The sequence below is a fragment of the Pisolithus orientalis genome (genome assembly GCF_024613125.1).
Source record: "Pisolithus orientalis strain OTSU chromosome Unknown F5J12scaffold_18, whole genome shotgun sequence".
NCBI lineage: Eukaryota > Fungi > Basidiomycota > Agaricomycetes > Boletales > Pisolithaceae > Pisolithus > Pisolithus orientalis.
In genome coordinates, this window is record NW_026260799.1 from 466,322 (window position 1) to 479,951 (window position 13,630).

Sequence of the window (13,630 nt, forward strand, 5' to 3'; positions counted from 1 at the left end):
GTTTGTGGATGATATGACTCTAGCTTCGAAATCTGAGACTGCCATCGACTCCTTTGTCTCACAACTGAGCCAGCACTTCAAAATTCGCGATCTGGGACCTACAACTCAACTCCTGGGGATCAAAATCGACAGAGATCGCCCCAATCGCACCATATCCATCTCCCAGCGACAATACTGCCTGGATGTCTTGACCAGATTTGGAATGGCAGACTGTAAGCCCATTTCCACACCTATGGAACCCAATCTTCGCCTATCTCGCCAGCAATCGCCTCAGAACCCTCAGGAAGTCGAACAAATGCGCCAGGTGCCCTATCTATCTGCTGTGGGTGCTCTGATGTACTTGGCCACCACAACTCGACCAGATATAGCCTATACTGTTGGAGTTCTGGCCAGGTTCAACTCTAACCCAGGCTGGGCCCACTGGCAGGCTGTAAAACACCTAATGCGCTATCTGAAGGGCACTCTGGACTATTCCATCACCTATGCTCCTGATCCTTCGACCTCTGAGCTATTTACAACCTTTTCTGATGCTGATCATGGTGGTTGCAAGGATTCTGGTCGCTCTACTGGTGGATATGTGGTCAAGATGGGTACTGGTGCAGTATCCTGGTCTTCCAAGCTTCAGGGAGTGGTCGCTTTGTCCACCACTGAAGCAGAGTATATTTCTGCAGTCCAAGCAGGCAAGGAGATCAAATGGATGCGAAATCTGTTGCAGGAAATTGGCCTCCCTCTCCCAGATGCTTCTACCCTTCGCATTGACAACCAATCTGCGATTTCTGTGGCCAAGAACCCAGAACATCATGGGAGGATGAAGCAACTTGACCTTTGCTACTACTGGCTAAGAGATGCAGTTCAGCAGAACCTGATTTCGCCTATTTTTGTCCCTACAGTCGACCAGGCTGCAGATCTTCTCACCAAACCGCTACATCGCACCAAGGTCATTGGTTTCTGCAAGATGCTAGGACTTGGCGCATCAGGGGGGAGCAGTTGAGTGCAGAGGTGCACATTCAGGGGGGAGTGTTCATATTAGGTGCCTGTGCACCTCAGACCGCATTTTCCCTTTATTTTATCTCTGTCTAACCCTACAGACATGTAGTGGACACTTAGCTTCACTCTAAGTGTCCTTGGTTTGCTTTTATTTATTATTTACATTTGTTTATCATTTTTGCGCACTTACTGCTTTGTGCCCAGTGAAATTTTCTTCAGTCTCTTACACTGGGCACCAGGTACAGTCCTGTATTACTTTACTCAATAAAAGTCTCTTACACTGGGCACCAGTGGCCTCAGTTTGTGGTTATCTCAACAGATGATTGTGCGCTTTGTGGTGGGATTGTAGAATTTCCAGCCTTTGTAGCCATCTGGGTACCCTATAAACACACATTTCTCCATGTGGGACTCCAGGGGTCGCCTCTTGTCCTTCTGGATGTGCACATAGGCAGTACACCCCCAAACTCGAAGGTGGGAGACATCTGGCTTTCTCCCATGCCACAGTTCATAGGGGGTCGCATTTTGGACTGCTTCAGTGGGGCATCTGTTCCAAACATGGACCAAGGAGGCTAGACACTCGCCCCAGAAGGCCTTAGGAAGGCCAGACTCGTCCAGCATTGCAGTAAGCCGCTCAGAGAGCAGTCTATTGGCTCGCTCTGCCACTCCATTTTGCTGGGGTCGATTTCTGACTGTGTGCTGGCGCAGGATTCCGCATTTGGTGGTAAAATCGATGAAGGAGTGGCTCATATACTCCCCTCCCTTGTCATCTCGCAAAATCTTGATTTTTCGTTCGCTCTGGTTCTCAGCAAAGGCCTTGAAGGTCTTGAAAGCCTCAAAGACCTCAGATTTCGCTTTCAGAGGCAAAACAAAGCGATAGCGAGTGAAATCATCGATGAATGTGACCCAATACTTGTATCCTGAGAAGGTGGCATGGCCTACATGGTGTAGATCACTGTGGACGAGTTCCAGAGGCCTAGAAGCACGCCAGGAAGCGGTGGGGAAGGGGTTTGCATGCATCTTTCCAGCCAGGCATGGTTCACAGATGGGATCAGGGGAGGATTTGGAGTCTAGGGTCATCCCAGTGACCAGATTTCGCTCCAGCAGCGATTTGACACCAATCAGGTTGTGGTGAGCAAGTCTCCTGTGCCATAGGTCGAAATCCAGAGGCAGAGTGCTTGCTGCAGAGGCATACTCAGTGAGGGGAACAGTCTCCCCCTCAAGGAAGGCCGAGTTGTTGTCTGAAATTCGTGCAATGAAGAGGGAATGTTGGGAGCGAAGCCTAAATGCCATCTGCGAAGAATTGATGGTCACGGTAAAGCCCTTGTTGCGACAGAGATATAAGACAGATAATAGATTATTTCGCAGGTCTGGCACATGCAGGACATTGCTAAACTCCACAGGGCGACGCTTTCTACCTCCCACCACAGGCTCAAACACTACAGACCCAACCCCAGCTGAGTAGATCAACTTATTGTCTGCCAGCTTGATAGGAACGCGTTTTTGGCTGTAATTTCGCAGCCAATGGCGATGGGGCGTCATATGAGCAGTGGCACCCGAGTCTGCGATCCAAAGGACATCAGCATCGAGCTGCAGAGGGCAGAGGAGGGAAGTGTTGCAATAAATGCGACCAGACAGGGGATTGAACCCTGGACCTCCCAGGTTTCGACCGGGTGCTCTAACCACTGAGCTATTTGGTCAAGGTATCTAGGCTTACTTGGTGTGGTTTAACCACCAAGTGCTAGTAGGGACTAGCGTTGCTGAGTGCTGGAGTACTACACTTGCAACAGCCTCCCCTAATCCAGTGCACAGCAACAAGGCGCAAGCGTGGGAAATCACTGCCTAAAGTGGCAACTGCCTTAAGTGGTAGGTCTTACACATGCTGCCTCCTGCAAAGGTCTTAGATGGCTCAGGGGCCATTTTGCCTTAATTGGTAGGGCTTACACATTGTTGCCTCCGGTAAAGGTCTTACTGAGGCACAAGTAGGTCTTAATGGGGAAATCCCAGCTGTGGGAATCCATTGCCTTAAGCAGAAAGGACTTATCAGGACATTCCCACAAGCGCCCGGGGCTCATAACCTGTTGCAATAAATGCGACCAGACAGGGGATTAAACCCTGGACCTCCCAGGTTTCGACCGGGTGCTCTAACCACTGAGCTATTTGGTCAAGGTATCTAGGCTTACTTGGTGTGGTTTAACCACCAAGTGCTAGTAGGGACTAGCGTTGCTGAGTGCTGGAGTACTACACTTGCAACAGCCTCCCCTAATCCAGTGCACAGCAACAAGGCGCAAGCGTGGGAAATCACTGCCTAAAGTGGCAACTGCCTTAAGTGGTAGGTCTTACACATGCTGCCTCCTGCAAAGGTCTTAGATGGCTCAGGGGCCATTTTGCCTTAATTGGTAGGGCTTACACATTGTTGCCTCCGGTAAAGGTCTTACTGAGGCACAAGTAGGTCTTAATGGGGAAATCCCAGCTGTGGGAATCCATTGCCTTAAGCAGAAAGGACTTATCAGGACATTCCCACAAGCGCCCGGGGCTCATAACCTGTTGCAATAAATGCGACCAGACAGGGGATTAAACCCTGGACCTCCCAGGTTTCGACCGGGTGCTCTAACCACTGAGCTATTTGGTCAAGGTATCTAGGCTTACTTGGTGTGGTTTAACCACCAAGTGCTAGTAGGGACTAGCGTTGCTGAGTGCTGGAGTACTACACTTGCAACAGCCTCCCCTAATCCAGTGCACAGCAACAAGGCGCAAGCGTGGGAAATCACTGCCTAAAGTGGCAACTGCCTTAAGTGGTAGGTCTTACACATGCTGCCTCCTGCAAAGGTCTTAGATGGCTCAGGGGCCATTTTGCCTTAATTGGTAGGGCTTACACATTGTTGCCTCCGGTAAAGGTCTTACTGAGGCACAAGTAGGTCTTAATGGGGAAATCCCAGCTGTGGGAATCCATTGCCTTAAGCAGAAAGGACTTATCAGGACATTCCCACAAGCGCCCGGGGCTCATAACCTGTTGCAATAAATGCGACCAGACAGGGGATTGAACCCTGGACCTCCCAGGTTTCGACCGGGTGCTCTAACCACTGAGCTATTTGGTCAAGGTATCTAGGCTTACTTGGTGTGGTTTAACCACCAAGTGCTAGTAGGGACTAGCGTTGCTGAGTGCTGGAGTACTACACTTGCAACAGGAAGAGGGGTCAAGGAAGCGAAGACTTGCATTTCCTGCGAATTCCACAGCTTGGGAAGCGCTCTGATTTTGCCAGGAGGTAAAGGGCGATGAGCCAGAGGCCTGGGGCGAAGGGGACGAAGCAGATGCTTGATTTGCGGTTTTTGGAGTCTTCTTTTCCTTCCTGTTCTTCTGAGAGCGATAGTAGGCTTTAGATCTCGCAATGTTAGGGCATTTGTGGATGCAGTGCCCTGAATATTCGCAGAACGAGCAAACCGACGAAGCTAGGCACTTGCAATCGCCAGAGGAGGTTAAAAGCGCGGTCTCTGATGTACTGGGATCAGGGCGACGCCTGCGCTGCGATTCTTCAGCCAAGAATGCCTCTTTTAGTTTCTCTTTGTCCAGAGAGTGGAAAAGGAGTAAGGAGGACGCAAAATGCGCATATTCTTCGCCTAGAGAGCGAACCATAGCCATGCAGACAAGTTCATTGTCCAAGTCCTTGATGGAGTAGGGGGTAGAGGGATCCCTAGGACGCAATTCCTGGATTTTGGACATGGAATCTTCGATTCTAGCGATTAGGGAGGTCAGGGACTCATCTGGGGCCTTCCTGATCGAAAAGAAGTCATCCCAGGCATTAAAACGAGCTCCAGGGCGCTGCTGGAGGTGGATGGAGGCCAGGGTGTTCCAGATCTGTACAGGATCATCCTGCACAGCGTCTACATGGGTCCTCTGCTCACTAGAAAGCGCCAGGTAGAGTTCTCCAGCTGCCCTGTCCGCTCTAAGGTCCCATTTGGCCTGAGCTTCGACTTTGGAGTCATCAGGGCGCTTTTCCAGACCACTAACAATGGTCCAGAGCCCTTTTGTGCGCAGGAAAGCCTTCATTTCGCCTTTCCAGGTCGAGTAGTTGGAGGCAGTGAGTTTAGCGACAGAGGGCGACGAGTTGGCATGGTCCTCAGCCATGGTGGCGAATTTTGAGTCAAGAGGAGAAGGATAGGGTGGATGGGGTGAGTCTGGAAGCTGGGAGCTCGAATATTGAGCTGTAGCGAGTGAGTGTGTGGTTCGTTTGGGTCGAGGTTTTGCGCAGAGGTGGATTACGTGGCAACCAACGAGTGCTGAGAATCCTAGAGTGCGGGGCTCATAACCTGTTGAGATAACCACAAACTGAGGCCACTGGTGCCCAGTGTAAGAGACTATTATTGAGTAAAGTAATACAGGACTGTACCTGGTGCCCAGTGTAAGAGACTGAAGAAAATTTCACTGGGCACAAAGCAGTAAGTGCGCAAAAATGATAAACAAATGTAAATAATAAATAAAAGCAAACCAAGGACACTTAGAGCGAAGCTAAGTGTCCACTACATGTCTGTAGGGTTAGATAGAGATAACATAAAGGGAAAATGCGGTCTGAGGTGCACAGGCACCTAATATGAACAGGATGGACAGATCTAAGGCTTTCTACCGCTCTAGGAAGAATAAGAAGGACAAGAAACCTGCCAACACCGCAAATCAAGCATCCTCACCTTCTGCTTCTTCCCAGGCAACTGGGACAGCGCCAACAACTCCCTCACTGAACCAGAGCGCGTCCCAAGCGGTAGAATTCGCCGGAAATGCAAGTCTTCGCTTCCCTGACCCCTCCTCCCTTCTCTGCCCTCTGCAACTCGATGCTGACATCCATTGGATCGCAGACTCGGGCGCCACTGCTCATATGACGCCCCATCGCCATTGGCTGCGAAATTACAGCCCAAAATGTGTTCCTATCAAGCTAGCAGACAATAAAATCGTCTATTCAGCTGGGATTGGGTCTGTGCTATTTGAGCCTGTGGTGGGAGGTCAAAAGTGTCGTGCTGTCGAGTTTAGCAATGTTCTGCATGTCCCTGCTCTTCGCAATAATCTATTATCTGTTTTATTTCTCTGCCGCACCAGGGGCTTCACTGTGAGCATCAACTCTTCACAGATGGCCTTTAGGCTGCGCACTCGACATCCTCTCTTCATTGCACGAATTTCGGACAACAACTCTGCACTCCTGGAGGGTGACACTGTTCCCCTCACTCAGTTTGCCTCAGCAGCAACTACCCTACCTCTGGACCTTGACCTATGGCACAGGAGACTTGCCCACCACCATCTAGCTGGTGTTAAATCGCTCCTACAGCGAAAACTGGTGACTGGAATGGCCATAGACTCAAAGTCTACACCTGACCCTGTCTGTGAACCTTGCCTGGCTGGCAAGATGCATGCCAATCCCTTCCCTACCTCGTCCTGGCGCGCTTCACGGCCTCTAGAACTTGTCCACAGTGATGTACACCATGTGGGCCACCAAACCTTCTCTGGCTACAAATATTGGGTCACTTTCATCGATGATTTCTCTCGCTTTCGCTTTGTTTTGCCTCTAAAAGCGAAGTCTGATGTCTTTGAGGCCTTCAAAACCTTCAAAGCCTTTGCTGAGAACCAGACAGAGCGAAAAATCAAGATTTTGCGCGATGACAAAGGAGGGGAGTATATGAGCAAGGCCTTTGCTGATTTTACCACCCAATGCGGTATCCTGCGCCAGCACACAGTCAGAAATCGACCCCAGCAGAATGGAGTTGCAGAGCGAGCCAACAGACTGCTTTCTGAGCGAATTACAGCCATGTTGGACGAGTCTGGGCTGCCCAAGGCCTTCTGGGGCGAGTGCCTTGCCTCCCTGGTGCATGTGTGGAACAGGTGTCCTACTGAAGCGGTTCAGAATGCAACCCCATATCAGCTATGGCATGGGAGAAAGCCAGATGTCTCCCATCTTCGAGTTTGGGGCTGTACAGCCTATGTGCACATCCAGAAGGACAAGAGGCAACCCCTAGATCCCCACATGGAAAAATGCGTGTTTATTGGTTATCCTGAGGGCTACAAGGGGTGGAAATTCTATAACCCTACCACAAAGCGCACCCTGATCTCTGAGAGGGCTGATTTCGATGAGAGGAACTTCCTGTTGCAAGTGTAGTACTCCAGCACTCAGCAACGCTAGTCCCTACTAGCACTTGGTGGTTAAACCACACCAAGTAAGCCTAGATACCTTGACCAAATAGCTCAGTGGTTAGAGCACCCGGTCGAAACCTGGGAGGTCCAGGGTTCAATCCCCTGTCTGGTCGCATTTATTGCAACAGGTTATGAGCCCCGGGTGCTTGTGGGAATATCCTGATAAGTCCTTTCTGCTTAAGGCAATGGATTCCCACAGCTGGGATTTCCCCATTAAGACCTACTTGTGCCTCAGTAAGACCTTTACCGGAGGCAACAATGTGTAAGCCCTACCAATTAAGGCAAAATGGCCCCTGAGCCATCTAAGACCTTTGCAGGAGGCAGCATGTGTAAGACCTACCACTTAAGGCAGTTGCCACTTTAGGCAGTGATTTCCCACGCTTGCGCCTTGTTGCTGTGCACTGGATTAGGGGAGGCTGTTGCAAGTGTAGTACTCCAGCACTCAGCAACGCTAGTCCCTACTAGCACTTGGTGGTTAAACCACACCAAGTAAGCCTAGATACCTTGACCAAATAGCTCAGTGGTTAGAGCACCCGGTCGAAACCTGGGAGGTCCAGGGTTCAATCCCCTGTCTGGTCGCATTTATTGCAACACTTCCCTCTATCCACTCGCCCCTCTACACCATCCCTGGACACCCCAGAACCACCCAAGGTGCCCCAAGCCGCCTCACCAGCTCCAAATTGCACCCACTACCACTCCATTCCAGATCTGGACTCTGAAAGCGAGTCTGATGACACACTGGATCAAGGGGGTGATATTGAGCCAATAGGAGCTGATCCAAATCCCATTCAGCCTCAGCTTCCTCCCCCTGAACCTCCTGCACCTCCTCTTCGCACTCCATCGCCTGTACCACCCCCTCATGTGCCTAGCCCTGTTGGAATAGGTGCCAGACTTCCCAGGAGGCACAGACAGAAGCCTAGAGAGTGGTGGAAGCTCTCTCCTGCGCAATTGGATGATGTGGAGGACATGGAAGACAGTGATGATGAACTGGCTATGTCTGCATCCCTTCCTGATGAGCCACTCACATTTGCAGAGGCAATGCAACGTCCCGATGCTGAAAAATGGCGAGAAGCAGCTCTGGAGGAATTGGCTGCGCACCAAAGCAATGGGACATGGAAACTTGTCCCTAGGCCTCCTGGGAGCAAAATTATTGGCTCCAAGTGGGTATTCAAGGTGAAGCGCAATGCTGATGGATCCATAGAGCGCTACAAGGCTCGATTGGTTGCCAAGGGCTATAATCAGCGCCCTGGTTTCGACTATCTCGAAGTATTTGCTCCTACAGCTCGCCTTGCATCCATCAGAGTTATCCTGGCCATTGCAGCCCTCCAGGACCTTCATCTTCGCTCTGTTGATGTCTCCCATGCATATCTGAATGGGGAGATGGACTGTAAAGTTTATATGGCACAACCAGAGGGATTTGTGGAGGGAGATGCCAGATCTGAGGTGTGTCTTCTCCAAAAAGCGATTTATGGCAGCAAGCAGGGTGGAAACCGGTGGAACAAGAAGATGCGCTCTGTACTGGAGTCCCTTGGCTTCAGACAGACCTATTCTGATGCCAGCATCTACATCTACTCCCAAGATGATGTCACCATCATTTTACCTGTCTTTGTCAACGATATGACCCTTGCCTCGCGCTCTGCAGAGGCCATTGACTCCTTTGTCTCAAAACTGAGCCAACACTTCAAAATTCGCGATTTGGGGCCTACCACTCAGCTGTTGGGCATTAAAATTGACAGAGACCGCCCCAATCACTTGATTTCCCTCTCCCAGCGCCAGTACTGCCTCGATGTCTTGGAGCGATTTGGAATGGCTAACTGTAAGCCCATCTCCACTCCAATGGAGCCCAATCTTCGCCTATCTCGCCAGCAATCACCCCAGAGCCCTGAGGAAGCTCAAACCATGCGCAAAGTCCCATATCTTTCTGCTGTGGGTGCCCTGATGTATCTGGCAACCACAACTCGCCCAGATATCGCATATACTGTTGGAGTTCTAGCCAGGTTCAATTCTAACCCTGGCTGGGCTCACTGGCTTGCTGTTAAACACTTATTGCGCTATCTGAAGGGCACTCTGGATTATGCCATCACTTATTCCCCAGATTCTTCGACTGCTGAGCCATTTACCACCTTCTCTGATGCAGATCATGTTCATATTAGGTGCCTGTGCACCTCAGACCGCATTTTCCCTTTATTTTATCTCTGTCTAACCCTACAGACATGTAGTGGACACTTAGCTTCGCTCTAAGTGTCCTTGGTTTGCTTTTATTTATTATTTACATTTGTTTATCATTTTTGCGCACTTACTGCTGTGTGCCCAGTGAAATTTTCTTCAGTCTCTTACACTGGGCACCAGGTACAGTCCTGTATTGCTTTACACAATTATAGTCTCTTACACTGGGCACCAGTGGCCTCAGTTTGTGGTTATCTCAACAGGTTATGAGCCCCGCGCTCTAGGATTCTCAGCACTCGTTGGTCGCCACGTAATCCACCTCTGCGCAAAACCTCGACCCAAAAGAACCACACACTCACTCGCTACAGCTCAATCTTCGAGCTCCCAGCTTCCAGACTCACCCCATCCACCCTACCCTTCTCCTCTCGACTCAAAATTCGCCACCATGGCTGAGGACCATGCCAACTCGTCGCCCTCTGTCGCTAAACTCACTGCCTCCAACTACTCGACCTGGAAAGGCGAAATGAAGGCTTTCCTGCGCACAAAAGGGCTCTGGACCATTGTTAGTGGTCTGGAAAAGCGCCCTGATGACTCCAAAGTCGAAGCTCAGGCCAAATGGGACCTTAGAGCGGACAGGGCAGCTGGGGAGCTTTACCTAGTGCTTTCTAGCGAACAGAGGACCCATGTAGATGCTGTACAGGATGACCCTGTCCAAATCTGGTCGACTCTAGCCTCCATTCACCTCCAGCAGCGCCCTGGAGCTCGTTTTAATGCTTGGGATGACTTCTTTTCGATCAGGAAGGCCCCAGATGAGTCCCTGTCTTCCTTAATCGCTAGAATCGAAGATTCCATGTCCAGAATTCAAGAATTGCGCCCCAAGGACTCTACTACTCCATACTCCATCAAGGATATGGACAATGAACTTGTCTGTATGGCTATGGTGCGCTCTCTAGGCGAAGATTACTCGCATTTTGCTTCTTCTCTACTTCTCTTCCAATCTCTGGACAAGGACAAACTCAAAGAAGCATTTCTGGCTGAAGAATCGCAGCGCAAGCGCCGCCCTGATGCAGGGACATCGGCGACCGCACTAGTGAGCTCCTCCGCAATTTGCAAGTGCTCACCTTCGTCGCCTTGCGAGTTCTGCGATTATTCAGGCCACTGTGTCCACAAGTGTCCAAACCTGGAAAGATCAAAGGCTTATTATCGCTCTAGGAAGAATAAGAAGGACAGGAAGGGTGCCAATACCGCAAATCAAGCCTCTACCTCGTCTGCTTCCTCCCCAGCAACTGGGACAGCACCAACAGCCTCCTCATCGAACCAGAGCGCATCCCAAGCGGTAGAATTCGCTGGAAATGCAAGTTTTCGTTCCCTTGACCCCTCCTCTCCTCTCTGCCCCCTCCAGCTTGATGCTGATGTGCATTGGAACGCAGATACAGGTGCCACTTCTCATATGACGCCTCATCGACACTGGCTGCGAAATTACAGCCAAAAACGCGTTCCTGTGCGCCTAGCAGACAACAAAATTGTCTACTCAGCTGGGGTGGGGTCAGTAGTGTTTGAGCCTGTGGTGGGGGGTCAGAAGCGTCGTCCTGTCGAATTTACCAATGTCCTACATGTCCCTGACCTGCGAAATAATCTACTATCTGTGATATATCTCTGTCGCAACAAGGGCTTCACTGTCAGCATCGATTCTTCGCAGATGTCCTTCAGGCAGCGCCCTGGCCCTACCCTCTTCATTGCAAGAATTTTGGACAACAACTCCGCATTCCTGGAGGGTGAGACTGTTCCCCTCAGTGAATATGCCTCTGCAGCAACCACTTTGCCCCTGGATTTCGACCTATGGCACAGGAGACTCGCCCATCACCACCTGGCTGGTGTGAAGTCCCTCCTGGAGCGAAATCTAGTCACTGGGATGACACTAGACTCGAACACAGTGCCTGATCCTATCTGTGAACCTTGCCTGGCTGGCAAGATGCATGCAAATCCATTTCCCAGCTCTTCCTGGCGTGCTTCTCGGCCCCTAGAACTTGTCCACAGCGATGTGCACTATGTAGGCCACCCCTCCTTCACTGGCTACAAGTATTGGGTCACCTTCATCGATGATTTCACTCGCTTTCGCTTTGTTTTGCCTCTGAAAGCGAAATCTGAGGTCTTTGAGGCCTTCAAGACCTTCAAGGCCTTTGCTGAGAACCAGAGCGAAAGAAAAATCAAGATATTGCGGGATGACAAGGGAGGGGAGTATATGAGCAATGCCTTCATCGATTTCACCACCAAATGCGGAATTCTGCGCCAGCACACAGTCAGAAATCGACCACAGCAAAATGGAGTGGCAGAGCGAGCCAATAGACTGCTCTCTGAGCGACTCACTGCAATGCTAGATGAGTCTGGCCTTCCTAAGGCCTTCTGGGGAGAGTGCCTAGCCTCCTTGGTCCATGTTTGGAACAGATGCCCTACTGAAGCGGTCCAAAATGCGACTCCCTTTGAACTGTGGCATGGGAGAAAGCCAGATGTCTCCCACCTTCGAGTTTGGGGGTGTACTGCCTATGTGCACATCCAGAAGGACAAGAGGCGACCCCTGGAGTCCCACATGGAGAAATGTGTCTTTATAGGGTACCCTGAAGGCTACAAAGGCTGGAAATTCTACAATCCCACCACAAAGCGCACAATCATCTCAGAAAGGGCTGATTTCGACGAAAGGTACTTCCCTCTGTCCACTCGCCCTTGCTCACCTTCCCTACCTGCGCCTCTTGCTTCCAAACCTACCCAAAATGCGCCAGTAGCTCCTATACCCTCCATTCCACCCTCTACAGCGCAATACTACCATCCAAGCACAGATCTGGACACTGACAGCGAAACTGATGATGATCTGGATCAGGGGGGAGAGATTGAGCCTGTGGCAGCTAATCCAGACCCCATACAGCCTCCTGTCGCAATTCCAGAAGTCATACCTCCTCCTCCTCACACTCCCTCGCCTCCACCACCTCCTAGACCTGCCAGTCCCATTGGAATTGGTGCCAGACTGCCTGCTAGGCGCAGACAGAAGCCCAGGGACTGGTGGAAACTCTCTCCTGCGCAATTAGAGGATGTGGATGACCCAGATGACAGTGATGATGAACTGGCCATGTCTGCATCCATCCCTGATGAGCCACTCACATTTGCAGAGGCTATGCGTCGCCCTGATGCAGATAAGTGGAGAGAGGCAGCCCTGGAGGAGTTGGCTGCTCACCAGAGCAATGGGACTTGGAAACTCGTCCCCAGACCTGCTGGGAGCAAGGTGATAGGCTCCAAATGGGTATTCAAGGTGAAGAGGAATGCAGATGGCTCTATAGATCGCTACAAAGCGAGATTGGTTGCCAAAGGGTATAACCAGCGCCCTGGATTCGATTATCTCGAGGTTTTCGCTCCAACAGCTCGCCTTTCATCGATTAGAGTCATCCTGGCTCTTGCAGCTCTCCAGGACCTTCACCTTCGCTCTGTGGATGTCTCTCATGCCTATCTCAATGGGGAGATGGACTGTGAGGTCTACATGACCCAACCAGAAGGATTTGTGGAGGGAGACCCAAAATCTCAGGTGTGTCTGCTGCAGAAAGCGATCTATGGCAGCAAACAGGGCGGAAATCGCTGGAACAAGAAGATGCGCTCTGTGCTCGAGTCCCTTGGCTTCAGACAGACTTATTCTGATGCTAGCATCTATATCTACTCCAAGGATGGAGTAACCATCATTCTGCCTGTCTTTGTGGATGATATGACTCTAGCTTCGAAATCTGAGACTGCCATCGACTCCTTTGTCTCACAACTGAGCCAGCACTTCAAAATTCGCGATCTGGGACCTACAACTCAACTCCTGGGGATCAAAATCGACAGAGATCGCCCCAATCGCTCCATATCCATCTCCCAGCGACAATACTGCCTGGATGTCTTGACCAGATTTGGAATGGCAGACTGTAAGCCCATTTCCACACCTATGGAACCCAATCTTCGTCTATCTCGCCAGCAATCGCCTCAGAACCCTCAGGAAGTCGAACAAATGCGCCAGGTGCCCTACCTATCTGCTGTGGGTGCTCTGATGTACTTGGCCACCACAACTCGACCAGATATAGCCTATACTGTCGGAGTACTAGCCAGATTCAACTCTAACCCTGGCTGGGCTCACTGGCAAGCTGTAAAACACCTGATGCGCTACCTGAAGGGCACTCTGGACTATTCCATCACCTATGCTCCTGATCCTTTGACCTCTGAGCTATTTACAACCTTTTCTGATGCTGATCATGGTGGTTGCAAGGATTCTGGTCGCTCCACTGGTGGATA

General features: G+C 50.8%; 6 non-coding genes across 6 annotated transcripts; 2 read left to right on the plus strand and 4 right to left on the minus strand.

Annotated features, from left to right (window-relative positions):
* Positions 1 to 2,611: 2,611 nt before the first annotated feature.
* Positions 2,612 to 2,684, minus strand: F5J12DRAFT_t136. The gene has a single exon. It is a non-coding gene; the product is annotated as a tRNA-Phe (tRNA).
* Positions 2,685 to 3,077: 393 nt separating this feature from the next.
* F5J12DRAFT_t135 lies at positions 3,078 to 3,150 on the minus strand. The gene has a single exon. It is a non-coding gene; the product is annotated as a tRNA-Phe (tRNA).
* Positions 3,151 to 3,543: 393 nt separating this feature from the next.
* Positions 3,544 to 3,616, minus strand: F5J12DRAFT_t134. Its single transcript has one exon. It is a non-coding gene; the product is annotated as a tRNA-Phe (tRNA).
* A 393-nt stretch (positions 3,617 to 4,009) lies between these two features.
* On the minus strand, positions 4,010 to 4,082 carry F5J12DRAFT_t133. The gene has a single exon. It is a non-coding gene; the product is annotated as a tRNA-Phe (tRNA).
* Positions 4,083 to 7,196: 3,114 nt separating this feature from the next.
* Positions 7,197 to 7,269, plus strand: F5J12DRAFT_t127. Its single transcript has one exon. It is a non-coding gene; the product is annotated as a tRNA-Phe (tRNA).
* Positions 7,270 to 7,662: 393 nt separating this feature from the next.
* Positions 7,663 to 7,735, plus strand: F5J12DRAFT_t128. Its single transcript has one exon. It is a non-coding gene; the product is annotated as a tRNA-Phe (tRNA).
* Positions 7,736 to 13,630: the final 5,895 nt, after the last annotated feature.